Genomic DNA, 25,656 nt, shown 5'->3' with positions numbered 1-25,656 from the left:
TATGGTCAGTAGCGAGGATCTGAGCATTCCTTCAGGCATTGTTAGGGACTCAGCAGCAGAAAGAGCTGAACATTCAAGAACCCTACAGAAACCCAAGTGACAAGATTCAACAAGGCGGCACGGTGGCATAGTGGTTAGCACTGCTGTCTCACAGTGCCTGAGACCCGGGTTCAATTCCCGCCTCAGGCGACTCTCTGTGTGGAGTTTGCACGTTCTCCCCGTGTCTGCGTGGGTTTCCTCCGGGTGCTCCGGTTTCCTCCCACTGTCCAAAGATGTGCGGGTCAGGTGAATTGGCCATGCTAAATTGCCTGTAGTGTTAGGTAAGGGGTAAATGTAGGAGTATGGGTGGGTTGCGCTTCGGCGGGTCGGTGTGGACTTGTTGGGCCGAAGGGCCTGTTTCCACACTGTAAGTAATCTAAATTTCACAAGCAACTGGACAGGCAAGGCTCTGCAAATAATGTAGAGATTCCCGGTGGACAGGGGAAAACTGTTTTAAGGAAAGGAGAAGCTTAATTACAAGCTGAGAAAGCTGGAGGTATAAATTCCATGAGCAAATCAGCAGGCAGAGGGATAATGGGCATCCTGCAAATGGTGGCTTTCATCTAGAGAAGCGACAACAAATAAGGAATGCTCCACTTGACTAGTGAAGGGGAGGAATCTTTCATTTTAGAAGATTATAATCCCCCATTTTGACTACAAGTAAAGCAGGAAATAATTCCAATAGTGGAAGAGGTAGTGACTCAGCTATTACTGAGCAATTAAAAGCATCTAAGCAAGATAAATAAAACAATCACATTGGAATAGTATGGCATCAGAAATAGAATTACCAGACAGTCAGAGGTGTACAGCATGGAAATAGACCCTTTGGTCCAACTTGTCCATTCCAACCAGATACCGTAAATTCATCTAGTCCCATTTGGCAGCATCCTCTGCATGAAAATGTTGCCCCTTAGGTCCCATTTAAATCTTTCCCCTCTTAAACCCATGTTCTCCAGGTTTAGACTCCCCCATCCCAGGAAAAAGACCTTGACTATTCATCCTATCCATTCCCTCATGATTTCATAAACCACTAGAAGATCACCCTCAGCCTCCAATGCTCCAGGGAAAATAGCCCAGTCATTCAGCCTCTTCCTTTAACTCAAACCCTCCAACCCTAGCAACATCCTTGTAAATCTATCCTGAACCCTTTCAAGTTTTACATCTTTTCTCCAGGAGGCAGGCCAGAATTGCACACTATTTCAAAAGCAGCTTGACCAATGTCTCTGTGCAGCTGTAATAAAGGCAAACATACCATCACATTCTTCACTACCCAGGAAGACATAATTTCAAAGATGGGGCCCAATGGAACTCAAAACTGGACATCCTGAGAAAATTACCAACCTTCTAAACAGCTTAACAAGTAATTACACTCATGTACACAATTAGGAATACAGCAGATGTCATTATCAATCACCAAGGGGTAAACGAAACATCAGAAATTCGAATACGTGCTGAAAGCCTTGCGCAATTATTTTAATCTCAGAACTAACAAACCTTGCCTTTTCATGAATTTTAACAGAAAATTTAAGTATCCAGGGAAATCTATAGACAAGTTAATAAATGTTGGCTGCAGATTAGTGGAAAACTAATGGTTTAAAGTCAGTTGATAAGAGACAAAAATATTGTTGGAATTGTTGATGGTTCTTTATCAAATGTCCTGCAGTCGCAAGAAGATTTGACTCAAACAAAGGCCATTTAGATGCTGAGTGAAGCCTAAATCCAGAAGCAGCACTCAACCTTAAATGATTTATTCATCTCTTAAAAAGGTACAAAAGCACAACAGACATGTAAGAAACCAGTACAGGAAGTAGAACAGACACCAGAGATACTATAGATCCTCTTCAGTGTTGGAGAGCAAAGAAATCTCACAGTCTCCAGCTCTTAAAAAAGCATCTGTAACAGTTGGCACATTTTCTGAAAGGAACTCAAGTCAAATACAGTCACAGAGCAGCAAGTAGTCAAATAACTACTCACAATAAGAGATTAATGAGGTAAAACAGTCAACAACAGACGACAAAACTCCAGATTTTAGGAAAAGTTCATGATCTAAATATAAATGTCCCCTTGCTAAAAGGCTACATCAATAGAGATCTCACTAATTTCAAACTTGATACAATAACAGGCGTCACTACATTATCTGATGGTGAAGAATGGTTGAAAACACATTGTACTGTTGCCAGCTGCAGACAATGACAGTCCAGGGGATATAAAACTTAATATTTTATGAAGTTCTATGCACCAAGCAACTCTCCAACACAAGGGGCATCAGGTAGTTGAGAAAATATACATAATTCAGTCAAGAATTCTCACTCCAGCATAAGCGAGTGCCATAGCCTCAAAGAATTAAAGACCATAAGACCATAAGACATCGGAGTGGAAGTAAAGCCATTCAGCCCTTCGAGTCCACTCCACCATTCAATAATGGCTGATGGGCATTTCAACTCCACTTACCCGCATTCTCCCTGTAGCCCTTAATTCCTTGTGACATCAAGAATTTATCAGTCTCTGCCTTGAAGATATTTAGCGTCCCGACCTCCACTGCACTCTGCGGCAATGAATTCCACAGGCCCATCACTCTCTGGCTGAAGAAATGTCTCCGCATTTCTGTTCTGAATTGACCCCCTGTAATTCTAAGGCTGTGTCCACGGGTCCTAGTCTCCTCGCCTAACAGAAACAATTTCCTAGCGTCCACCCTTTCCAAGCCATGTATTATCTTATAAGTTCCTATTAGATCTCCCCTTAATCTTCTAAACTCCAATGAATACAATCCCAGGATCTTCAGCTGTTCCTCGTATGTTAGACCTACCATTCCAGGGATCATCCGTGTGAATGTCCGCTGGACACGCTCCAGTGCCAGTATGTCCTTCCTGAGGTGTGGGGACCAACACTGGACACAGTACTCCAAATGGGGCCTAACCAGAGCTTTATAAAGTCTCAGTAGCACAAGGGTACTTTCATATTCCAACCCTCTTGAAATAAATGACAACATTGCATTCACTTTCTTAATCATGGACTCAACCTGCATGCTTACCTTTAAAGAATCCTCGGCTAGCACTCCCAGATCCCTTTGTACTTTGGCTTTGTGAATTTTCTCATCGTTTAGAAAGTAGTCTACGCTTTTATTCTTTTTTCCAAAGTGCAAGACCTCGCATTTGCTCACATTGAATTCCATCAGCCATTTCCTGGACCACTCTCCCAAACTGTCTAGATCCTTCTGCAGCCTCCCCACTTCCTCAGCACTACCTGCCTGTCCGCCTAACTTCGTATCATCGGCAAACTTCACTAGAATGCCCCCAGTCCCTTCATCCAGATCATTAATATATAACGTGAACAGCTGCGGCCCCAACACTGAACCCTGCGGGACACCGCTTGTCACCAGCTGCCATTCCGAAAAAGAACCTTTTATCCCAACTCTCTGCCTTTTGTCAGACAACCAATCCTCAATCCATACCAGTAGCTCACCTCGAACACCATGGGCCCTCACCTTGCTCAGCAGCCTCCCATGTGGAACCTTATCAAAGGCCTTTTGTTAGTCTAGATAGACCACATCCACTGGGTTTCCCTGGTCTAACCTACTTGTCACCTCTTCAAAGAATTCCAACAGGTTTGTCAGGCACGGCCTCCCCTTACTAAACCCATGCTGACTTGTTCTAATCTGACCCTGCATTTCCAAGAATTTAGAAACCTCATCCTTAATGATGGATTCTAGAATTTTACCAACAACCGAGGTTAGGCTAATTGGCTTATAATTTTCCATCTTTTGTCTTGATCCTTTCTTGAACAAGGGGGTTACAACAGCGATCTTCCAATCATCTGGGACTTTCCCTGACTCCAGTGACTTTTGAAAGATCTCAACCAACGCCTCCGCTATTTCCTCAGCTACCTCCCTCAGAACTCTAAGATGTAGCCCATTGGGGCCAGGAGATTTATCAATTTTAAGACCTTTTAGCTTTTCTAGCACTTTCTCTTTTTTAATGGCAACGATACTCAACTCAGCCCCCTGACTCCCTTTAATTGTTGGGATATTACTCATGTCTTCCACTGTGAAGACTGACGCAAAGTACTTATTAAGTTCTCCAGCTATTTCCTTATCTCCCATCACCAGGCTTCCTGCATCAGTTTGAAGTGGCCCAATGTCTACTTTTGCCTGTCGTTTTGTTTCTTATGTATTGAAAGAAACTTTTGTCAGGCACAACCTCCCCTTACTAAATCCATGCTGACTTGTTCTAATCCGACCCTGCACTTCCAAGAATTTAGAAATCTCACCCCTAATCTACAAGTGAGGTTAGGCTAATCAGCCTATAATTTTCCATCTTTTGTCTCAATCCTTTCTTGAACAAGGGGGGTTACAACAGTGATTTTCCAATCATCTGGGACTTTCCCTGACTCCAGTGATTTTTGAAAGATTTCAACCAATGCCTCCGCTATTTCCTCAGTCACGTCCCTCAGAACTCTAGGGTGTAGCCCATCCAAGCCAGGAGATTCATCAATTTTTAGACCTTTTAGCTTTTCAAGTACTTTTTTCTTTGTAATAGCCATCATACTCACATCTGCCCCTTGACTCTCCTTAATTGTTGGGATATTACTCTTGTCTTCCACTGTGAAGACTGGCACAAAGTATTTATTAATTTCTTCAGCTATTTCCTTATCTCCCAGCACTAGCCTTCCTGCATCAATTTGGAGCGGCCTAATCTCTACTTTTGCCTCTTGTTTGTTTCTTATGTATTGAAAGAAACTTGTACTATCATTTCTAATATTACTGGCTAGCTCACCTTCATATTTGATTTGCTCCTTCCTTATCCTCTGTTTGTTTTTGTAGTCTTCTCAATCTTCTGATTTCCCAGAGCTCTTTATAGTCTCTCTTTTTGAGTGATATATTTCCTGAATTCCTTCATCAGCCATGGTTGTCTAATCACTCCCGACCCCAGTTAATCTTTCTTTTCATTGGGATGAACCTCTGTATTGTGTCCTTAATTACACCCAGAAACGCCTGCCATTGTTGCTCCACTGTCTTCCCCACTAGGCTCTGCTTCCAGTCAATTTTCGCCAGTTCCTCTCTCATGCCCCTGTAATTACCTTTATTTAACTGTAACACCATTACATCTAATTTTGCCTTCTCTCTTTCAAACTGCAAACTGAACTCTACCATATTATGATCGCCGCCTCCTAAGTGTTCCCTTACTTTAAGATCCTTTATAAAGTCTAGCTCGTTACATAGCACTAAGTCCAGAATAGCCTGGTCCCTTGTGGGCTCCATCACAAGCTGTTCCAAAAAGCCATCCTGTAAGCAGTCCGTGAATTCCCTATCTTTGGATCCACGGGCTTGCTCTCTCTCCATGGATGCTACCTGACCCAGCTATGATTAAGTATTTTTTTTGTTTTCTTTAAAGAGAGTGTGTTCTGACAGACACCAGCATACAGCCTGAAATTGCGAAGTAAGAGACCTGCGGGCTTGACAGGCGGGCGGGGAGCAGTTATAATATTAACGACAGAGAAAAAGAACCTTGGCGGAGGGCACAATGTTACACAAGGATGTGAGAATCTTTAAAAAGGGTAATATTGAGGAGTGCCTTAAACATCATGCAGTATGATGACATCATACAGACTTGGCAGCAGAACAGATTACTCTCCTGAATCAGCCATTCAGATGCTCCTCTAGAACTGTGTCAATCACATCAGTAGAACTTGCACTTTAGTTACTAAAATGCAGTAAACAACATCTTGTTTCAAGAAAACAGCCTTTTTCTGATAGCCTAGAAAATGGTCTTTCTCCACCTCACAGATCAAGTGAGCCCTATGGATCCCTGTCTTAACAGAGGGTGGTGGCAGGAACTCTACCCCATGGAGAGCAAACACACGGTCAGCCTCGTACAGCAAGGTGGGTTGTGGTGAGAAATGCACATCCTATAGCTGCCAATGTTAAAACCAATAACAATAGGGCAAGTGCAAGAGGAACAGTATGGTGGCTCAATGATTCGCACTGCTGCCATATAGACCAGGGACCCAGGTTCGATTCCAGCCTCGGGCAACTGTCTGCACAGAGTTTGCACATGCTCTCAGTGTCTGCGCGGATTTCCTCTGGTTTCATCTCACAGCCCAAGGATGTACAGGTTCTGTGGATTAGCTGTGCTAAATTGCCCATGGTGTCCAGATATGTGCAGCTTAGGTAGGTTGGCTGTGCAAAATGTAGGGTGACAGAGGTGGGTCTGGGTGGGATGTTCTTCAGAGGGCTGGCATGGACTTGATGGGCTGAATGGCCTGCTTCCGCAATGAAGATTCTGTGAGGTCTGAACTGGAGAAGCACAGGAATCACAAACAGAAACAGCACCTCACAATTAGGACGAACGCAGGATCTGAAAACGTTATTAAACTGAAATGTACAAATTCACTGAACAAGGCCCGGGGTGGGGGTGGGGATGGGGGTTGATCACAAGGTACTCCTGAAGAAGGATCTAAGGAATATTACCCAGTCAGTGCAGGATCAGAGGAAGCCTCACCAGCTGGGCACCCTGTACCCACATAGATATTTGGTGGGACTGCACTCAGTTGTGTTGCATTTGTCTGCAAGGTTCAGTTTGAAAATTAGAGCACAAATTAAACTAGTGAAGAGAACATAACTCTTGAGAGAGAGAGAGAGAGAGAGAGAGAATGCACAAGAGCTACTTACAGACATGCAGGAAATTTTCATCTACTTAGATAAATGGATGGTATGTGGCTGTAGTGATTGTAACAAACCAGGTGGACTCAGAATATGAGTTCCCTCATTGGAGCTGTTAATGTGGTTCAAACAGGGAGCCCTGGCTGACAGGTATACAGGAGGGTCAGAGGTTCAGTTGGCTGACTCTGACGAAGCCGACCAGTGTCAAGTACTATGCACGCGTAAAAAAAGGGTGACGTGGTGATGGGATAACAGCCTCTGGGGAGTTATTTCAGTAATTACAGGCTTTCTGAATCCCAACTGGTTTATTCCAATTATTAAAGATGCAGACACATGAAAAGGATGTTCTCCAATGGGGAGTCAGTCAGGACTGCAGATACTGGAGATCAGAGTCGCGAGGGTGGTGCTGGAAAACTGCAGCGAGTCAGGCAGCATCAGAGGAGCAGGCGAGACGATGTTTCGGGCAATAGCCCTTCATCAGGAAGGGCTAATGCCTGAAACGTCGATTCTCCTGCTCCTCAGATGCTGCCTGACCCACTGCGCTTTTCCAGCACCACCCTCTAGACTCTGATCTGCACTAAGTCAGACATCGAATAATCAACTCAATGGAGGTGAGGACAAGTTTCAAATTGCAAGTTTCAAAGTGCTGAAGAGCAATTGCTTTTTGATCAAAATTACTGTGCTTGTTCAAGGAGTTCCCCATTTACATTCAGCACAAATCGATACATGAAAGACTCAGTGGCTGTGCTTTGGAGATGTAGAAATTGGCCTCAGTTCACCCCTTTCTCACCCGTAATATTCCCGCCTCCTTTCACAACGGTGCTGACTCTGGCTAGGATACACTTCCATGGGTGCCAAGAGACATCCAGGATCTCCTGCCAAGTGGCCAACCTTCACTCGAGAGCCGAGGCAGCAAGTGCCAGTAAACTCAACCACAGACTATACCATTTGTTAGGGAGGAGGCAGGAAACTCTGCAAAGTTTTCTGTTCCCACACTGCAGGTACAGAGGCAAGATGTAATTCTCAACTGATAGAGCAAGCAGAACTAAAATCAGGGAATGAAGATAACAGAGACGGGATTATCCTAATTAGGAACAGAAATATCAAAGTCAAGTAGTACTAAATTATGCAAGAGGTTTTTTTTGCCCAATTAACTGTAAATTAGAAGTTCTGACAGCAGCATCTAATCAGAGAAGTCTGCATGTAAATGTTTTAGAATTCACACCCATATCCACTCTCGTGTAATTTCTCGCTCGATTCTTAAGAGACTCCAGGATAAAAGAAGAGGTTGCTCTAATCAACGGAGAAATGATAGCAGTGATAAGGTGAAAGTAATCAAAATATTTGTGAAAAACCTTTACATTAATTAGAAGTTTTATCATATTAATCAAAAGGGGACTGGTTGGAGGACAGGAACTATTTGCTGTTAGAGAGGTACAAAAGTTCTGTCAAGCAGACTGAAATGCTCAGGTGTCAAATTTTATACTGCAACAAACTCACTTTCACACTGGGTTAGGAATGCCAGCACTCGAGCCGAGAAAATTAACTTTTCAAAACAGTTAGACCTATAAAGCTGCTCTGTTAAATTTGACAGCACTTGGCAAAGTGAGAGTGTGCTGGCGCAAGGATAGTGCTGCTCGATACAAGTGAGGCCAATGATAAAAGGTGTGGATCCAGGTTTGGTAAGGTGGTGGGCATATGCACATTTGGAGGAAGTGTGCATGGTTTGTTCAGGTTTAGCTAGTCTTTGGCGTAAGGTATTGTGATTTTGGGGTGTAGGTGCACCTTCTGGGTACCCGTGATTGTGACCGTAAAAATGTAGATGTGTGATTGGTACAATGAAGGAAGTGGCATTCCTGTAAGGTATGTTGTATGAGTGACCAGGATAGGATACTCAAGGGTATACATGTGGATCAATATACTGGTATAGGAGACGTAGGTTCCAGTTCATTGAGCATACAACCAATGCTTGGGAAAGTGAATTCTATAGCAATGGGACAGCGAACCTGAACCAGGTTGGTGTTGATGTTTTTGCCAACCACATCAGTAGGGGAGAAGAGAGAATTATAATCTGAATAATGGAGGCAATGCATCATGATTTGGAAGATGCAGCAATTCAATGTAGATTCAAGGCCAGCGAGAAAGGTATTAAGATGGGAAATGTTAGACAGTGAGAGAAGGAATTAGAAAGTACAAATCTAAAAGTGACCAACAAATAAAATTAGAAATTTACAAAAAAATGTATAAAACCACAAGGCTCTTGTTTTGAATGTGCATGAACTGACAGGACAAATAGAAAGCATTAAATATGACCTGGTAGTCATTACAGAGGCTGCAGGACAATATTGATTTGAAGAGTACAAGACATTTAGGAATGACAAAAAAAAGCAGGGAAAAAATGGAGGTGTGGCTCTGTTAAGTAATTATGGTATTCCAAAATAGAAAGGGATGATCCAAGTTCAGGAAATCAAGATACAGAAATTATTTTGCTAAAAACAAGAACTGATGAAGGCGAGACATCACTTGTGGAAGTAGTGCACTGGTCCCCTAATAGTAACCAGATGGTGGGATGGAATATAAATGCAGAAATAATGACAGCTTGTCAGAAAGACAGAGATAATCATGCGAGAAAAACTGAATGGCCTGAATGTGGATAAAGCACCTGGACCAGATGGACTATTCCCTCAAGTTCTAAGAGAGATAGCTGAGGAGACAGTGGAGGCGTTAGTGGTGATTCTTCAGGGATCACGAGAATCAGGGAGGGTCCCAGAGGACTGGAAGACTCACTAAATTGACACGCTTGTTTATAAAAGGAGATGGAAAATTACAGACCGATTAGCCTAACCTCCGTCGCGGTTAAGATCCTGGAATCCATTGTGAAGAACGAGATTTCTGAATACTGGAAATGTGTGGTAAAATAGGGCAAAGTCAGAATGGCTTCATCAAGGAGACATCATGCCTGACACATCCACTAGAATTATTTGAGGAAGTATTGAGCAGGTTAGACCAAGGAGAAGATGGACTTAAAGAAGGCTCTTGACAAAAGTGCCACACAGGAGGCTACTGAGCAAGATAAGAGCCCATGGTGTCAGAGGCAAGGTGCTAGCATGGATAGAAGATTGGCTGTCTGGTGGAAAGCAGAGAGTGGGGATTAAAGGGTCCTTCTCAGATGGTAGCCGGTGACAAGTGACATCCTGCAAGGCTCAGGGTTGGAAACACAACTTTTCACTTGCTATATTAACAATCTAGATGAAGGAACTGAGGGCATTCTAGCTAAATTTGCAGACAATACAAAGATAGGTAGAGGAACAGGTAGCATTGAGGATGTAGGGAGGCTGCAGAAGGATTTGGACAGGTTAGATGAGTGGACAAAGAAGTGGCAGATGGAGTACAATGTGGGAAAGTGTGAGGTCATGCAGAGGAATAATAGAGGCATGGACTGTTTTCTAAATGGGGAGAAAATTAAGAAATCTGAAGTGCAAAGAGACTTGGGAATTCTAGACCAGGATTCTCTCAAAGTAAACTTGCAGGGTGAGTCAGTAGTTAGGAAGGTAAATGCAAATGCAAATGATGGCATTTATTTTGAGAGGAATTGAATATAAAAGCAAGATGTATTCCTGAGGCTCCAAGGCTCTGGTCAGTCCACATCTGGAGTATCGCGCATAGTTTTAGGCTCCATATCTCAGGAAGGATGTATTGGCCCTGGAGTGTATTCACATCAGGTTCACAAGATGGACCCAGGAATGAAAAGCTTAACATATGAGAAATGTTTGAGGACACCGGGTCTATGCACAATGTTTTAAAAGGATGTGGGGGGATATAGTTGAAACATACAGAATACTGAATGGCCTAGACAGAGGCGATGTTGGGAAGATGTTTTCATTGGTAGGAGAAACTAGGACCCGCGGGCACAGCCAAAACATAATGGGAAGACTTTTTAGAACGGAGATAAGGAGAAACCTCTTCAGCCAGAGAGTGGTGAGTCTATGGAATTCATTGCCACAGAAGGCTGTGGAGGCCAGGTCACTGAGTATATTTAAGATGGAGATAGACAGGTTCTTGAGTATCAAGAGGATCAAGGGTTACAGGAAGAAAACGGGAGAATGGGTTTGAGAAACTTATCAACCATGATTGAATGGTGGAGCAGACTCGATGGGCTGCATGGCCTAATTTCTACTCCTATGTCTTATTTTAATGTGCACATGGGCTAGAAGGATCAGAAGGGCAAAGTAATATAGACAAAGATTCTACGAATGTTCTCAGATAGTTTCGTACAGTAGCATGTTCTAGAGCTGGTCAGAGAGTGCGCTGTCCTAAACCTGGTATTGTACAGAGACACAGGATTGATTAATAATCTGATAGTGAAGGTGTCCCTTGCAGGAGTGACTGCAATAAGGTAGAATTTTACCGTCGGAATGAGGGTGAGGAGAACAGTATTTGAAATTTTGCGAATTAGCAAATTAAGTAACAGAATAGATTAGTGGTGACGCAGTTACAGATATTTGTGGGGGGAGGAATGTGTCAGAATTCAGAGTATAGATGCATTTCAACAAACATCTACTATCTGTGATTGTTTAGAAATTTGTTAAGGACAGGTTCAAACTAATTGAGGTCATGGGTCAAAATTCTAGAATTCCCTCCTTAATGGCATTGTGGGTCAATTTACAACACAGACTGCAGCGGTTCAAGGATGCAGCTCACCACCAGCTTCTCAAGGGCAACTGGACACGGGCAATAAATGCTGGGCCAGCCAGCAACACCCATATCCCATGAGTGAATAAACAAAAATCATACAGTTGTGTAAAGGCGGGTGGCAGAATATAAGAAGAAAAAAAACTGAAGAACAGCCAAAAGATAATTAAAGAGGGAAAAATTAAATATGGAAGAAATCCAGCAAGAAATATGAAAACAGATAGGAAGAGTTTTGATCAATAGTTAAAGTGAAAAATGTAACAAAGTGAGCATTGGTCTTAAAGAAAGAGAGATTGGAAATTAATAAATTCAGTTCCTTTCTCCCTTTCATGTTCTGATTTGACGCTGCTTCCAGTATGTCATTTATATCGTCTGTAGTGAAAACTGATGCAAAATACCTGTTGAATTCATCTATTGTCTCCTAATTTTTGAAGAAAAGTACAATTACTGGGGAACTGGCATGAGCAAATTGTTTGAGCCACAGGTTGATAAGTGCCCAGGTCCTGAAGGATTTCATTCCCAGGTCTTAAGTCACTGGCGAGATAGTTGATGCATTGATTTTAATTTTCAAAAACTCCCTGGATTCAGAGACATCCCATTAGATTAGGAGAGAGTGAATGTAACCCCTTTAAGGGAAGGGAGACAGAGAGCAGGGAAGTACAGACCTGTTTGTTTAATATCTATCACAGGGAATATATGAGAAGTTATTATTAAAGATGCTCTAGCAGGGGAATTGGATAAGTTCATGGTAACCAGGCAGAGTCAACATGGCTTTGCAAAAAGGAAATCATGTTTACCCATTCTACTGGAGTTCTTTGAAGAGGTAACATGTGCTGTGGATAAAGCAGATCAGGTGGATTTTTTTTTCGATATAGATTTGCAGAAGATATTTTGATCAGGTGCCACAAAGATTATTGCAGAAATTAAAAGCTCATGGGGTCGGGGTACTATTTTGGCATCGATAGAAGAATGGCTGGCTAGCAGGTAGCAGAGAGTAGGTTCAAATAGGCTTTTTTCAGGATGTCAGGCCATTGGGCGGCATGGTAGCACAGTGGTTAGCACTGCTGCCTCACAGCACCAGAGACCCGGGTTCAATTCCTGCCTCAGGCGACTGACTGTGTGGAGTTTGCACATTCTCCCCGTGTCTACGTGGGTTTCCTCTGGGTGCTCTGGTTTCCTCCCACAGTCCAAAGATGTGCGGGTCAGGTGAATTGGCCATGCTAAATTGCCCGTAGTGTTAGGTAAGGGGTAAATGTAGGGCTATGGGTGGGTTGTGCTTCGGCGGGTTGGTGTGGACTTGTTGGGCCGAAGGGCCTGTTTCCACACTGTAATGTAATCTAATCTAATCTAACAAGAGCTCTGGTGCATCAACCGTCTACAACTTACATAAATTACTTAGGGGAAGGGACAGAAGGTACTGTAGCTAAAATGTGCTGAAAAGTAGCAAAGTAAGTTGTGAAAAGGACAAAAAAAACAAAAATGTGAAGAATGAAGTATAATGTGGGAAGATGGGAGATTGTTTTAGCAGGAAAAGCTAATAAGAGATATTTTATCTAAATAGTGAGAGATTGTAGAACTGAGATGCAAAAGGAACTATTTGCACTTTTCCACAAATCAAAGAAGGTTAGTGTGCGGGTCGAGCAAAGAATTAGGAAAGCGAATAAAATTGAATTCATCACAAAGGAAATTGAACATAAAAATAGTGAGGTTATATCTTAGTTACACAGGGCACTGATGAGGCCACAATCGGAACATTGTGCACACTATTGGTTACCTTATTAAAGGCAGGAGGCAGTTCAGAGAATGCTTATTATTCTGATGTCTGGAGTGAGACAGTTGTAGGGAAAGTGGAAACATCAGACAGGATAGGCTTAAATCCACAGGGAGAACAAGAGGCAATTTAACTGGAATATACAAGATCCTGAGGAATCTTAACAGGATATATGGCAAGGGGGTGAAATGTTATTGGCAGTTAGGTGGAAATGCGGATTTGAGGTTATACAGTTTTGCAATGATGTCAGTGAATGACAGAACAGGCTGAATGGCCCACTCCCAATTCATAGGCCCCTGCCTTGGAGGGAGAAAATCTAGGTCTAGAGCTATCCTGGGACTTGGTGGCCACATTGGGAGTATCCATGACGAGGCCATTCAGATTAAGGATCGTGTAACCTTTCCCACAGACCAAATACAAACAGCGAGAGGGGACCAGGTTCCTGGTCAGCAATACACAGTGTGGAACGCAGCTCATCATTCTGGAACTACTTACCTCTCTCAAAGAGAGAGAGCTGCCCATGGTCCTTACAGAATTTGACAAAACATGGACAGTAGTGTAGAAAGCTGCATCAGTGTATATACTTGGGACACAGAGTACAGATGGTACGTGGCTTGATGTGCTCATTGGATAACTATTTGCAATGTTATATTTCTAAATATATACATTTTAAGGGGATGCTACAAGTACATTTACTGTAAGGTGTGGAAATTGATGATTTGCTGAAGGTGGAAAGGGATGGGTCAATATTTGGTAAACATGACTGGGAGAGGTACAGCTGCTAATATTGGATATGAGGGTTTAAAATGGTGCAAATGTAGGAGTATTTTTCATCTTTGTGCCACAGGGTAGTGTGGAACAAGTAATGGGATGGCACAGGTTTATGAGAGGGATGGAACAAGCAGAGTGCAAGAGATGGCACAAGAGCTCAAGGTATGCCTGTATGTTAGTACAAATGACACAGAACAAACAGATATTGCTGCATCTTCGGTATAGAGTATTGTGACAGCTCAGTTGTGCAGTTATAATTGCAGAGATGTCGATGTGTACTTAGTGCCAATGGCAAGGCTGGTACGAGAGTGTATTCGGTGCAGGTGAGAGAGAAGGTACCGGTCTGGGCGCTGGGTTACAGGGAGTGGAGAGGATATGGGTGTAGGTGTTTGAGTACAGGCGAACATGCCAGATTACAGGCAACCGAGTGGGTACAAGTCCATGTATTTGGTCACAGGAGACCAAGAGGGTACAGGTCCATGTGTTTGATCACAAGTAACCAAGAGGGTATAGGTCCGTGTGTTTGGTCACAAGTGACCGAGAGGGTACAGGTCTGTGTGCTTAGGTACAGGTGACCGAGAGAGTACAGGTCCGTGTGCTTGGATACAGGTGACCGAGAGGGTACAGGTCCGTGTGTTTGGTCACAGGTGACCAAGAGGGAACAGGTCCGTGTGCTTGGTCACAGGTGACCAAGAGGATACAGATCCGTGTGTTTGGTTACAGGTGATCGAGAGGGTACAGGTCCGTGTGCTTGGTCACAGATGACCGAGAGGGTACAGGTCCGTGTGTTTGGATACAGCTGACCGAGAGGGTACAGGTCCGTGTGTTTGGATACAGGTGATCGAGAGGGTACAGGTCCGTGTGTTTGGATACAGGTGTTCGAGAGGGTACAGGTCCAGGTGTTTGGAGACAGCTGACCGAGAGGGTACAGGTCCGTGTGTTTGGTTACAGCTGACCGAGAGGGTACAGGTCCGTGTGTTTGGATACAGGTGAGCGAGAGGGTACAGGTCCGTGTGTTTGGATACAGGTGACCGAGAGGGTACAGGTCGGTGTGTTTGGTCACAAGGGACCAAGAGGGTACAGGTCCGTGTGTTTGGATACAGGTGACCGAGAGGGTACATGTCCGTATGTTTGGTCACAGATGACTCAGAGGATACAGAACCGTGTGTTTGGTCAGAGATGACCGAGAGGGTACAGGTCTGTGTGTTTGGTCAGAAGTGACTGAGAGGGTACAGGTCCGTGTGTTTGGTTACAGGTTACCGAGAGGGTATAGGCCCGTATGTATGCATACAGGTGACTGAGAGAGTACAGGTCCATGTGCTTGGTCACAGGTGGCCGAGAGGGTATAGGCCCGTGTGTTTGGATACAGGTGACCGAGAGTGTACATGTCCGTGTGTTTGGATGCAGGTGACCGAGAGGGCACAGGTTCGTGTGTTTGGATACAGGTGCCCGAGAGGGTACAGGTCCATGTGTTTGGATAGAGGTACCCGAGAGGGTACAGGTCTTTGTGTTTGGATACAGGCGCCTAAGTGGGTACAGGTCCATGTGTTTGGATACAGGTGACCCACAGGGCATAGGTTCGTGTGTTTGGATACAGGCGCCCGAGAGAGTACATGTCCGTGTGTTTGGATACAGGTAACCGAGAGGGTACAGGTCTGTGTGTTTGGTTACAGGTGACTGAGTGGGTACAGGTCCATGTGCTTGGTCACAGGTGACTGAGAGGGTATAGGCCCGTGTGTTTGGATACAAGTGACCCAGAGGGTACAGGTCCGTGTGTTTGGATACAGGTGACCGAGAGGGTACAGGTCCGTGTGCTTGGTCACAGGTGCCTGAGAAGGCACATATCCATGTGTTTGGATACAGGTGACCGGGAGGGTACATGTCCGTGTGTTTGAATACAGGTGACCGAGAGGGTACAAGTCAGTGTGTTTGGATACAGGCGCCCGAGAGGGTACATGTCCGTTTGTTTGGATACAGGCCCCGAGAGGGTACATGTCCGTGTGTTTGGATACAGGTAACCGAGAGGGTACAGGTCTGTATGTTTGGGTACAGGTTACCGAGAGGGTACAGGTCCGTGTGTTTGGATACAGGCGCCCGAGAGAGTACATGTCCGTTTGTTTGGATACAGGTGACCGAGAGGGCACAGGTTTGTGTGTTTGGATACAGGCGCCCGAGAGAGTACATGTCCGTGTGTTTGGATACAGGTGACCGAGAGAGTACAGGTCTGTGTGTTTGGTTACAGGTGACTGAGAGGGTACGGGTCCGTGTGCTTGGTCACAGGTGACCGAGAGGGTGTAGGCCCGTGTGTTTGGATACAAGTGACCGACAGGGTACATGTCCTTGTGTTTGGATACAGGTGATAAAGAGGGTACAGGTCCGTGTGTTTGGTCACAGGCGCCTGAGAAGGTACATATCCCTGTGTTTGGATACAGGTGACCGGGAGGGTACATGTCCGTGTGTTTGGATACTGGTGACCGAGAGGGTACAAGTCAGTGTGTTTGGATACAGGCGCCCGAGAGGGTACATGTCCGTGTGTTTGGATACAGGTTACCGAGAGGGTACAGGTCCATGTGTTTGGATACAGGAGCCCGAGAGTGTACACGTCCGTTTGTTTGGATACAGGTGACCGAGAGGGAAGAGGTTCGTACGTTTGGATACAGGCGCCCGAGAGAGTACATTTCCGTGTGTTTGGATACAGGTGACCGAGAGGGTACAGGTCTGTGTGTTTGGTTACAGGTGACCGAGAGGGTACAAGTCTGTGTGTTTGGTTACAGGTGACTGAGAGGGTACGGGTCCCTGTGCTTGGTCACAGGTGACCGAGAGGGTATAGGCCCGTGTGTTTGGATACAAGTGACCGACAGGGTACATGTCCTTGTGTTTGGATACAGGTGATAAAGAGGGTACAGGTCCGTGTGTTTGGATACAGGCGCCCAAGAGAGTACATGTCCGTGTGTTTGGATACAGTTTACCGAGAGGGTACAGGTCCATGTGTTTGGATACAGGAGCCCGAGAGAGTACACATCCGTTTGTTTGGATACAGGTGACCGAGAGGGAAGAGGTTCATACGTTTGGATACAGGCGCCCGAGAGAGTACATTTCCGTGTGTTTGGATACAGGTGACCGAGAGGGTACAGGTCTGTGTGTTTGGTTACAGGTGACCGAGAGGGTACAGGTCCATGTGTTTGGATACAGGTGATCAAGAGGGTACTGGTCCGTGTGTTTGCTCACAGGCGCCTGAGAAGGTACATAGCCGTGTGTTTGGATACAGGTGACCGGGAGGGTACATGTCCGTGTGTTTGGATACAGGTGACCGAGAGGGTACAGGTCCGTGTGTCTGGTTACAGGTGACCGAGAGGCTACAGGTCCATGTGCTTGGTCACAGGTGACCGAGAGGGAACAGGTCCGTGTGTTTGGTCACAAGTGACCGAGAGGGTACAGGTCCGTGTGTTTGGTTACAGGTGACCGAGAGGGTACAGGTCCGTGTGCTTGCATACAGGTGTCCGAGAGGGTACAGGTCCGTGTGTTTGCTCACAGATGACCGAGAGGGTACAGGTCCGTGTGTTTGGTTACAGGTTACCGAGAGGGTACATGTCCGTGTGTTTAGTCACCGGTGACCGAGAGGATACAGGTCCGTGTGTTTGGTCAGAGGTGACCGAGAGGGTATAGGTCCGTGTGCTTGGTCACAGATGACCGAGAGGGTACAGGTCCGTGTGTTTGGTTACAGCAGACCGAGAGGGTACAGGTCTGTGTGTTTGGTCACAGATGACTCAGAGGATACAGGACTGTGTGTTTGGTCAGAGGTGACCGAGAGGGTACAGGTCCATGTGTTTGGTTACAGGTTACCGAGAGGGTATAGGCCCGTATGTTTGGATACAGGTGACCGAGAGGGTACAGGTCCGTGTGTTTGGATACAAGTGACCGAGAGGGTGCAGGTCCGTGTGTTTGGATACAGGTGATCTAGAGGGTACAGGTCCATGTGTTTGGTTACAGCTGACCGAGAGGGTATAGGTCCGTGTGTTTGGAGACAGGTGATCTAGAGGGTACAGGTCCGTGTGTTTGGACACAGGTGACCGAGAGGGTACAGGTCCGTGTGTTTCGTCACAGGTGACCGAGAAGGTACCGGCCCATGTGCTTGGTCACAGGTGACCGAGAGGGTACAGGTCCTTGTGTTTGGTCACAGGTGACCAAGAGGGTACAGGCCCATGTGCTTGGTCACAGGTGACCAAGAGGGTACAGGTCCTTGTGTTTGCTTACAGGTGACCGAGAGGGTACAGGTCCGTGTGTTTGGATACAGGAGCCCGAGAGAGTACAGGTCCATGTGTTTGGATACAGGAGCCCGAGAGAGTACACGTCCGTTTGTTTGGATACAGGTGACCAAGAGGGAAGAGGTTCGTACGTTTGGATACAGGCGCCCGAGAGAGTACATTTCCGTGTGTTTGGATACAGGTGACCGAGAGGGTACAGGTTTGTGTGTTTGGTTACAGGTGACCGAGAGGGTACAGGTCCATGTGTTTGGATACAGGTGATCAAGAGGGTACAGGTCCGTGTGTTTGCTCACAGGCGCCTGAGAAGGTACATGTCCGTGTGTTTGGATACAGGTGACCGAGAGGGTACAGGTCCGTGTGTCTGGTTACAGGTGACCGAGAGGGTACAGGTCAATGTGCTTGGATACAGGTGTCCGAGAGGGTACAGGTCCGTGTGCTTGGTCACAGGCGACCAAGAGGGTACAGGTCCGTGTGTTTGATCACAGGTGATCGAGAGGGTACAGGTCCTTGTGTTTGGTTACAGGTGACCGAGAGGGTATACGTCCATGTGTTTGCTCACAGGTGACCGAGAGGGTACAGGTCCGTGTGTTTGGTCAGAGGTGACCGAAAGGGAATAGGTCCGTGTGTTTGTTCACAGATGACCGAGAGGGTACAGGTCCGTGTGTTTGGTTACAGGTTACCGAGAGGGTACATGTCCGTATGTTTAGTCACCGGTGACCGAGAGGATACAGGTCCGTGTGCTTGGTCACAGGTGACTGAGAGGGTACAGGTCAGTGTGTTTGGTCACATGTGATCGAGAGGGTATAGGTCCGTGTCTTTGGATACAGGTGACCGAGAGGGTACAGGTCCGTGTGTTTGGATGCAGCTGACCGAGAGGGTACAGGTCCGTGTGTTTGGTTACAGCTGACCGAGAGGGTACAGGTCCGTGTGTTTGGATACAGGTGATCGAGAGGGTACAGGTCCGTATGTTTGGATACAGGTGACCGAGAGGGTACAGGTCCGTGTGTTTGGTCACAGGTGATCGAGAGGGCACAGGTCCTTATGTTTGGTTACAGGTGACCGAGAGGGTATAGGTCCGTGTGTTTGGATACAGGTGACCGAGAGGGTATAGGTCCGTATGCTTGGTCACAGATGACCGAGAGGGTACAGGTCCGTGTGTTTGGTTACAGCAGACCGAGAGGGTACAGGTCCGTGTGTTTGGATACAGGTGACCGAGAGGGTACAAGTTCGTGTGCTTGATCACAGGTAGCCGAGAGGGTACAGGTCCGTGTGTTTGGATACAAGTGATCGAGAGGGTACAGGTCCATGTGTTTGGATACAGGTGATCGAGAGGGTACAGGTCTGGGTGTTTGGATACAGTTGACCGAGAGGGTACAGGTCCGTGTGTTTGGTTACAGCTGACCGAGTGGGTACAGGTCCATGTGTTTGGATACAGGTGATCTAGAGGGTACAGGTCCGTGTGTTTGGTTACAGCTGACCGAGAGGGTATAGGTCCGTGTGTTTGGAGACAGGTGATCTAGAGGGTACAGGTCCGTGTGTTTGGACACAGGTGACCGAGAGGGTACAGGTCCGTGTGTTTCGTCACAGGTGACCGAGAAGGTACCGGCCCATGTGCTTGGTCACAGGTGACCGAGAGGGTACAGGTCCGTGTGTTTGGTCAGAGGTGACCGAGAGGGTACAGGTCCGTGTGTTTGGTCAGAGGTGACCGAGAGGGTACAGGTCTGTGTGTTTGGTCAGAGGTGACTGAGAGGGTACAGGTCCGTGTGTTTGGATACAGGCGTCCGAGTGGGTACAGGTCCATGTGTTTGGTTACAGGTTACCGAGAGGGTATAGACCCGTATGTTTGGATACAGGTGACCGAGAGGGTACAGGTCCGTGTGTTTGGATACAAGTGACCGAGAGGGTGCAGGTCCGTGTGTTTGGTCACAGGTGATCGAGAGGGTATAGGTCCATGTGCTTGGTCAGAGGTGACCGAGAGGGTACATGTCCGTGTGCTTGGTCACAGGTAGCCGAGAGGGTATAGACCCGTGTGTTTGGACACAGCTGCCCGAGAGGGTACAGGTCCGTGTGTTTAGTCACCGGTGACCAAGAGGGTACAGGTCATTGTGTTTGGTTACAGGTGACCGAGAGGGTACAGGTCCGTGTGTTTGGTTACAGCTGACCGAGATAGAACAAGTGCGTGTGTTTGGATACAGGTGATCTAGAGGGTACAGGTCCGTTTGTTTGGTTACAGCTGACCGAGAGGGTATAGGTCCGTGTGTTTGGAGACAGGTGATCTAGAGGGTACAGGTCCGTGTGTTTGGATACAGGTGAGCGAGAGGGTACAGGCCCGTGTGTTTCGTCACAGGTGACCGTGAAGATACCGGCCCATGTGCTTGGTCACAGGTGACCGAGAGTGTACAGGTCCTTGTGTTTGGTCACAGGTGACCGAGAGGGTACATGTCCGTATGTTTGGTCACAGATGACTCAGAGGATACAGGACTGTGTGTCTGGTCAGAGGTGACCGAGAGGGTACAGGTCTGTGTGTTTGGTCAGAGGTGACTGAGAGGGTACAGGTCCGTGTGTTTGGTTACAGGTTACCGAGAGGGTATAGGACCGTATGTTTGGATACAGGTGACTGAGAGGGTACAGATCCGTGTGTTTGGATACAGGCGTCCGAGTGGGTACAGGACCATGTGTTTGGTTACAGGTTACCGAGAGGGTATAGGCCCGTATGTTTGGATACAGGTGCCTGAGAGGGTACAGGTCTTTGTGTTTGGATACAGGCGCCTAAGTGGGTACAGGTCCATGTGTTTGGATACAGGTGACCCACAGGGCAGAGGTTCGTGTGTTTGGATACAGGCGCCCGAGAGAGTACATGTCCGTGTGTTTGGATACAGGTAACCGAGAGGATACAGGTCTGTGTGTTTGGTTACAGGTGACTGAGAGGGTACAGGTCCATGTGCTTGGTCAGAGATGACCAAGCGGGTACAGGTCCGTGTGCTTGGTCACAGGTGCCTGAGAAGGTACAAGTCAGTGTGTTTGGATACAGGCGCCCGAGAGGGTACATGTCCGTGTGTTTGGTTACAGGCGCCCGAGAGGGTACATGTCCGTTTGTTTGGATACAGGCGCCCGAGAGGGTACATGTCCGTGTGTTTGGATACAGGTTACCGAGAAGGTACAGGTTCGTGTGTTTGGATACAGGCGCCCGAGAGAGTACATGTCCGAGTGTTTGGATACAAGTGACCGACAGGGTACATGTCTGTGTGTTTGGTTACAGGTGATAAAGAGGGTACAGGTCCGTGTGTTTAGATACAGGCGCCCGAGAGAGTACATGTCCGTGTGTTTGGTTACAGGTGACCGAAAGGGTACAGGTCTGTGTGTTTGGTTACAGCTGACCGAGAAGGTACAGGTCCGTGTGTTTGGATACAGGTGATCTAGAGGGTACAGGTCTGTGTGTTTGGTCAGAGGTGACCGAGAGGGTACAGGTCTGTGTGTTTGGTCAGAGGTGACTGAGAGGGTACAGGTCCGTGTGTTTGGTTACAGGTTACCGAGAGGGTATAGGCCCATATGTTTGGATACAGGTGACTGAGAGGGTACAGGTCCGTGTGTTTGGATACAGGTGACCGAGAGGGTACAGGTCTGTGTGTTTGGTCAGAGGTGACTGAGAGGGTACAGGTCCGTGTGTTTGGTTACAGGTGACCGAGAGGGTATAGACCCGTGTGTTTTTATACAGCTGTCCGAGAGGGTACAGGTCTGTGTGTTTAGTCACCGGTGACCAAGAGGGTACAGGTCCTTGTGTTTGGTTACAGGTGACCGAGAGGGTATAGGCCCGTATGTTTGGATACAGGTGACTGAGAGGGTACAGGTCCGTGTGTTTGGATACAGGCGTCCGAGTGGGTACAGGTCCATGTGTTTGGTTACAGGTTACCGAGAGGGTATAGGCCCGTATGTTTGGATGCAGGTGACCGAGAGGGTACAGGTCCGTGTGTTTGGATACCGGTGACCAAGAGGGTGCAGGTCCGTGTGTTTGGTCACAGGTGGCCGAGAGGGTATAGGCCCGTGTGTTTGGATACAGGTGACCGAGAGGGTACAGGTCCGTGTGTTTAGTCACCGGTGACCAAGAGGGTACAGGTCCTTGTGTTTGGTTACAGGTGACTCAGAGGGTACAGGTCCGTGTGTTCGGCTACAGCTGACCGAGAAGGTACAGGTCCGTGTGTTTGGATACAGGTGATCTAGAGGGTACATGTCCGTATGTTTGGTCACAGATGACTCAGAGGATACAGGACTGTGTGTTTGGTCAGAGGTGACCGAGAGGGTACAGGTCCGTGTGTTTGGTTACAGGAGACCGAGAGGGTACAGGTCCGTGTGTTTGGATACAGGTGACCGAGAGGGTACAAGTTCGTGTGCTTGGTCACAGGTAGCCGAGAGGGTAAAGGTCCGTGTGTTTGGATACAGGTGATCGAGAGGGTACAGGTCCGTGTGTTTGAATACAGTTGACCGAGAGGATACAGGTCCGGGTGTTTGGATACAGTTGACCGAGAGGGTACAGGTCCGTGTGTTTGGTTACAGCTGACCGAGAGGGTACAGGTCTGTGCGTTTGGTTACAGCTGACCGAGAGGGTACAGGTCCGTGTGTTTGGATACAGGTGATCGAGAGGGTACAGGTCCGGGTGTTTGGATACAGTTGACCGAGAAGCTACAGGTCCGTGTGTTTGGTTACAGCTGACCGAGAGGGTACAGGTCCGTGTGTTTGGATACAGGTGATCTAGAGGGTACAGGTTTGTGTGTTTGGTTACAGCTGACCGAGAGGGTATAGGTCCGTGTGTTTGGAGACAGGTGATCTAGAGGGTACAGGTCCGTGTGTTTGGACACAGGTCACCGAGAGGGTACAGGTCCGTGTGTTTCATCACAGGTGACCGAGAAGGTACCGGCCCATGTGCTTGGTCACAGGTGACCGAGAGGGTGCAGGTCCTTTTGTTTGGTCACAGGTGACCGAGAGGGTACAGGCCCATGTGCTTGGTCACAGGTGACCGAGAGGGTACAGGTTCTTGTGTTTGCTTACACGTGACCGAGAGGGTACAGGTCTGTGTGTTTGGATACCAGTGACCAAGAAGGTACAGGTCCGTATGTTTGGATACAGGTGACCGAGAGGGTACATGTCCGTACGTTTGGTCACAGATGACTCAGAGGATACAGGACTGTGTGTTTGGTCAGAGGTGACCGAGAGGGTACAGGTCCGTGTGTTTGGTTACAGGTTACCGAGAGGGTATAGGCCCGTATGTTTGGATACAGGTGACCGAGAGGGTACAGGTCCGTGTGTTTGGATACAAGTGACCGAGAGGGTGCAGGTCCGTGTGTTTGGTTACAGGTTACCGAGAGGGTACATGTCCGTGTCTTTAGTCACCGGTGACCGAGAGGATACAGGTCCGTGTGCTTGGTCACAGGTGACTAAGAGGGTACAGGTCCGTGTGTTTGGTCACATGTGATCGAGAGGGTATAGGTCCGTGTCTTTGGATACAGGTGACCGAGAGGGTACAGGTCTGTGTGTTTGGATGCAGCTGACCGAGAGGGTACAGGTCCGTGTGTTTGGATACACGTGACCGAGAGGGTACAGGTCCGTGTGTTTGGTCACAGGTGATCGAGAGGGCACAGGTCCTTATGTTTGGTTACAGGTGACCGAGAGGGTATAGGTCCGTGCGTTTGGTCAGAGGTGACCAAGAGGGTATAGGTCCGTGTGCTTGGTCACAGATGACCGAGAGGGTACAGGTCCGTGTGTTTGGTTACAGGAGACCGAGAGGGTACAGGTCCGTGTGTTTGGATACAGGTGACCGAGAGGGTACAAGTTTGTGTGCTTGGTCACAGGTAGCCGAGAGGGTAAAGGTCCGTGTGCTTGGATACAGGTGATCGAGAGGGTACAGGTCCGTGTGTTTGAATACAGTTGACCGAGAGGATACAGGTCCGGGTGTTTGGATACAGTTGACCGAGAGGGTACAGGTCCGTGTGTTTGGTTACAGCTGACCGAGAGGGTACAGGTCTGTGTGTTTGGTTACAGCTGACCGAGAGGGTACAGGTCCGGGTGTTTGGATACAGTTGACCGAGAGGGTACAGGTCCGTGTGTTTGGTTACAGGTTACCGAGAGGGTATAGGCCCGTATGTTTGGATACAGGTGATCTAGAGGGTACAGGTCCGTGTGTTTGGATACAGGCGTCCGAGTGAGTACAGGTCCATGTGTTTGGTTACAGGTTACCGAGAGGGTATAGGCCCGTATGTTTGGATACAGGTGACCGAGAGGGTACAGGTCCGTGTGTTTGGATACAAGTGACCGAGAGGGTGCAGGTCCGTGTGTTTGGTTACAGGTTACCGAGAGGGTACATGTCCGTGTGTTTAGTCACCGGTGACCGAGAGGATACAGGTCCATGTGCTTGGTCACAGGTGACTGAGAGGGTACAGGTCAGTGTGTTTGGTCACATGTGATCGAGAGGGTATAGGTCCGTGTCTTTGGATACAGGTGACCGAGAGGGTACAGGTCCGTGTGTTTGGATGCAGCTGACCGAGAGGGTACAGGTCCGTGTGTTTGGTTACAGCTGACCGAGAGAGTACAGGCCCATGTGCTTGGTCACAGGTGACCGAGAGGGTACAGGTCCGTGTGCTTGGATACAGGTGACCGAGAGGGTACAGGTCCGTGTGTTTGGTCACAGGTGATCGAGAGGGCACAGGTCCTTATGTTTGGTTACAGGTGACCGAGAGGGTATAGGTCCGTGTGTTTGGTCAGAGGTGACCGAGAGGGTATAGGTCCGTGTGCTTGGTCACAGATGTCCGAGAGGGTACAGGTCCGTGTGTTTGGTTACAGGAGACCGAGAGGGTACAGGTCCGTGTGTTTGGATACAGGTGACCGAGAGGGTACAAGTTCGTGTGCTTGGTCACAGGTAGCCGAGAGGGTAAAGGTCCGTGTGTTTGGATACAGGTGATCGAGAGGGTACAGGTCCGTGTGTTTGAATACAGTTGACCGAGAGGATACAGGTCCGGGTGTTTGGATACAGTTGACTGAGAGGGTACAGGTCCGTGTGTTTGGTTACAGCTGACCGAGAGGGTACAGGTCTGTGCGTTTGGTTACAGCTGACCGAGAGGGTACAGGTCCGTGTGTTTGGATACAGGTGATCGAGAGGGTACAGGTCCGGGTGTTTGGATACAGTTGACCGAGAGGGTACAGGTCCGTGTGTTTGGTTACAGCTGACCGAGAGGGTACAGGTCCGTGTGTTTGGTTACAGCTGACCGAGAGGGTATAGGTCCGTGTGTTTGGAGACAGGTGATCTAGAGGGTACAGGTCCGTGTGTTTCATCACAGGTGACCGAGAAGGTACCGGCCCATGTGCTTGGTCACAGGTGACCGAGAGGGTACAGGTCCTTGTGTTTGGTCACAGGTGACCGAGAGGGTACAGGCCCATGTGCTTGGTCACAGGTGACCGAGAGGGTACAGGTT

General features: G+C 47.5%; 1 protein-coding gene across 1 annotated transcript in view; it reads right to left on the bottom strand.

Annotated features, from left to right (window-relative positions):
• LOC132818488 (pappalysin-2-like) overlaps window positions 1-25,656 on the bottom strand; it is a 487,615-nt gene that overhangs the window by 389,727 nt on the left and 72,232 nt on the right. The window lies entirely within an intron of this gene.

Source organism: Hemiscyllium ocellatum, chromosome 9 (genome assembly GCF_020745735.1).
Source record: "Hemiscyllium ocellatum isolate sHemOce1 chromosome 9, sHemOce1.pat.X.cur, whole genome shotgun sequence".
Lineage (NCBI taxonomy): Eukaryota > Metazoa > Chordata > Chondrichthyes > Orectolobiformes > Hemiscylliidae > Hemiscyllium > Hemiscyllium ocellatum.
This window is presented reverse-complemented; position numbering and strand designations above follow the sequence as displayed.